Below are 4461 nucleotides of genomic sequence, written 5' to 3'. Positions count from 1 at the left end.
TCTGCTTTCATTTCTAGAAATACTTCTCACCATGATTTCTTTTTCAGGTAGTAATAGAAATGTACCCAGTTTCCTTTCCATGCAAGTTGGTCATATGTAAAACATTGCCAAACTATTACTTTTGCCCTTTTGGGATACGATCTCAAGGTATGCATCTGGAAAACAGCACACAATTGTTAATAGTGTTTACACAATTCTACAAATGCATGAGTTTGTCTCCTCTCTCTGTGCTTGGAATGGCTCAAACCCAGGACTCCCACAGATTAGGGCAGCGCTCTATGCTAACCTACACCCAGCCTGGAATATATGTATTTGTTTGTATGTGTGTGTGTGTGTGTATATATATATATATATATATATATATATATATATATATATATATATATATATATATATCCCAGAATAGTATAAATGTTTGTTTTCTATGTGATTGACTTTGCTGTCCTGTTTTTACAATATAGCAAAGTATATCTGAATAGCTAGTAAATATAATCTTCCTACTTTAGGACATAAACAGATCTAGAAAATTATATGCCCAAACTTCCCCTAATAGTCTCTTAAAATTGTTGAATTAATGTGGCTATTAATCTTGTTCAGCAATTTGATGCAAATACCTAAATAAAAAATGTTTTGTTAGTGAGTACTACATGGGAAGAAAAAGTCTTAGGACACTAGATAGCTTCTTGAAAATCAAAAACTAGTAGTATTTGATTACAAACAAGACATTCTTAATCAATGCCATCATACATAATCTACAATTATAATTAAAATTTCACAGACTTTTTTTGCACACTGTATATAAATACACATCACAGTGATGTAGTTAGAATTAATACGCAATATATAGAAAACGAACAAAATTTAGATTTAGACCAAAAACTTAATTGCTATCTTTTGAAAAATTAGTTGATTAGATATTATTTTATCTTATGCTAATTTACATTATTACAAATTTTAATTAAACATACTAGATTTAGGTGCTAAGAATGTCTGCAGTATCTACATATACTACATATAATTTTATAAATCCAAATTTCAAAAGTAGGGTACTTTAATGAATAATGGAATCCTCTTCTGGATTACTTAATTTCTATTAACTATATCTTGTGTGTATACACACACACACACACACACACACACAATACATACAACTATGTAGTCCTTGTAGGAAAGTAATGATCATAGACTAATAATTTCTGAGGATTAAAGTACCTAACAGAATGCCTGAATACAAACATGTTTTTCTCTTGTCATAAATCTGGAGTCCTATTAAAAAAAGAAAGAAAAACAACAACAACAACAAGAAAAAAATGCTCTTAAATTCACAGTTTTTAAATTACTGAAAATGATTTAGGTTATTTTAGCAATTACATAAAAACACAGATACCTTCAGCTTACCAAATCTCTGGATAAAAAAAGATACAATACAAATTTTAATTAGTTAATTATTGTTGTTTAGATTTTCTTGACTTAAGGGGGTGGGGGAGTCATTGCCACAATCAATCCCATCATGCTATGTTGGAAACTTTAAATCAGAACTTTTTTTTATAATAAGTTGTAAAGTGCTTTATTTTTTACTGGAGTATAATTCCCTAAGCATTTAATAGAAAAAAGTCTGAAAATTAAAAAAAAATAATGACATATTAAATATCCCTTATAAAAACAAATCCCACCACAATTGTTAGGCAGTCCATTTGAGTAAAAACGTAAGAACCAAGTATTGGTTTGAAACTTTTTAGTTCAAATGTCTACAAAGAGAACTGTATTGATGAAAAATCTTTCCCTAAACTCATCTGTTACAGCTTCTATATTCCCTATTTCTCTATCCAAGCCAAATTTTATACTTGATAATTATGTAAAGGTCTATGTTACCACTACATAATGTTTAATACTATTCACACACACCTCATTTTAACAATACCTATTAATCACTTCCACAATTTATTGTTTCAAACACCTACCACCTCTGAAAGACAATGAAGAGATCCCTAAGCATTTAAGCCATTCCTCATTAGAGAAAAACTTCCCCTCCTCTGAGAATCACTCACTATACCTAAATATTTTGTGTGTTTTAGAAAGTATAATTTCTTAATTTTAAAAATGTGCTTGGAGATTTCTTCCCCTTCTGATTTTTCAAAGTAAAAATAGCATATTCCACAATTCACCCTAAAAAGGTAATTTTTCCTTAAAAAGATATTGCTTCTCTAAACACAAGATGTCATTCAAATAGTTTGTTTATGTAGACATTCTATCTGTGTTTATTCTAAAGCTAGAACCAAAGAATGACTGGGCAATACCAATGCTGCTTTGGCTGTTTCTACTGAATAAAGTCACACAACATCATAGTTTATAAATTATATTACATTCATTTATAAATGGTCTTTGCCAATAGAATAAGAAGAATAGGACATCAGATTCTTAAAACACTTGAGGAAATTAAGAATCTGTATAATACAGTAAGAAAAAAGTTTAAAAAGAAAAATCCAATTTAGAATGGGCATAGAATTAACTAAGATTTAAAATGTTCTCATTTCTTCTTTCAGTATTATAATTTCATATGTCTTTTTAAAAAGAATTGAATTAAAATACACTAATTGTTAAACTATCTTCCAGAAAATCCAGCATCCTTAACATTTCTGTATAGGTGTATTTATCAGTCTTGTGCAAGAGTTAGCAATTCATGACACCAGGGTCACATTTTGCTTTTCCTGCAAAGTTGATGATGCACATCAAACATCCACCAAATTCCTCAAGAATCATCCAATCTGCTGCTGCCTTTGATTCTCTCTTCTTGTCTGCTTCCTCTGCCTGGTTGTGAAGCCAATCACTACTTCCTTAGTTTTAAACATAAATGTCAAGTTTCCTCCTCCAGTATTCAAAGCCATTGTTGACCTAGTAAGCAAGTCTGAAATAATCTGAGAAGATAAATTAGTCTTCCTGCTGTTTGTTGCTGCACTCTTTCTTCAGCTTTTTCTGCCAAATGCATCTATGTCTTTCTTTCTGGGCTTCATTCAAAATTCTTACAGCCAACACATTTACATATTGGGGAACACATTATTTTTGCCTTATAGCACTCAGTAGTTTTTAAGACATCCTGACAATGGCAATTACATCCCTTGCTATGACATCGATATGCTTCTCTCCCTTTCCTTTCCCTATCTTAGCCTTAAAATCTGTATTTCTGTCAGTGCATACCTTTATTGCTTTTTGCCTTTCATTTTTATGTTCCAAATTGTTATAACAATTAATACAACTGCAATGATTATAAAAATTGCCATTTACAATAGAATCACAGTATAATTTCAAACAGAGATTTTTTACAATTACAGGGCTTTCTGGGCTGACTGGCAGATACTGATGGGATTATGAAATTGAATGGAAAACTTGCCTGGGTCTGGATACCAGATGTTTCAATAAAATCTGCTACACACACATATGAAGACTGCTACAGCTGAGTAATGTATTGAGCTGGAAGCACTGCATAACCCACAATGCCTGTTCCTGGAGCTGGTGCCAGGACAGTACCTGGTGGAAGGTTAGTGAGGTTGAGCTGTATTTGTGACAGTGGGGTGGAAGGCATAATAAGCCATTGCTGTGTTTGGCTGTTAGTTACTATTTATGAAGCCAGATTGATGGATTTTGGGACAACTTGTTGGATAGCATGAGCTTGGAAAATGGAATTGACATCAGCACTGGGGTTGTATTAACAACCACTGGCTTTGCTTCCTAAAGAGCCTTAATGCTTGTACTGGGATTCTGACTAACTGCTTGGGTTAAGATACTAGCTGTTCTGGCAGTAACATATAAGACACAATGAAACTTTCTTCCAGGCACTTGAATCTTCTGGCCATTTGCCAGCAGTTCCAGAGGAATTGGGAGCAGTTTCCACAGGAATACTTGTCTTAAATTGTGATATGCTCACTCCTCCAACAGTGATGGTCTGCACAGCTGATTTCATTTCCTTATTTGGTGATTTCAAAGGTGAGATGGATATTTTATTTGGCCTCTGCATTGTAAAATTAAAAGTTGATGCAATAACACCACTTTCAGATATTGTTATGGTCTTTGATGGAGTTCCAGGAGTAGACTGTGAAAGAACCCTACCTGCATTAACTGATGTTGTCTGTTCTGTAACTGCTTTCTTATTAATTGGTTTTGCAAAGATCAGCTTCATGATTACTAGACCACAGGTCGGTGTTCCAGATTTCATAGTATTCTCATCTGGCACCACCTCTATGATCACTTTTGATTTCAGTGTCCATCATGGCTACTAGATTTTATACCTGGCATTTCCAATTTTACAGGCCTGTCCTGTCTATATATTATGTACTTGATATCAAACTGGCATTTAAAGAAATTGACACTCCTGAATTAAAATTTAAATAAATAAATGAAGTCAAATAATTCAATTCAAATCAATTAGTTATATAAAAATATATGTCTTTAAAATTCTAGCTCACA

At 32.5% G+C, this 4461-nt stretch overlaps 1 pseudogene; it reads right to left on the bottom strand.

Moving 5' to 3' along the window:
- Positions 1 to 2670: 2670 nt before the first annotated feature.
- Positions 2671 to 4210, bottom strand: LOC124094096 (protein lin-54 homolog; annotated as a pseudogene).
- Between the last annotated feature and the right edge of the window lie 251 nt (positions 4211 to 4461).

The sequence above is a fragment of the Marmota monax genome, unplaced genomic scaffold (genome assembly GCF_021218885.2).
Source record: "Marmota monax isolate L192 unplaced genomic scaffold, Marmota_monax_Labrador192_F-V1.1 WCK01_AAM20220418_F8-fsc00255, whole genome shotgun sequence".
Classification (NCBI taxonomy): Eukaryota; Metazoa; Chordata; class Mammalia; order Rodentia; family Sciuridae; genus Marmota; species Marmota monax.
The sequence above is the reverse complement of the archived record's forward strand: the minus strand, read 5'-3'. Positions and strand labels throughout refer to the sequence as shown.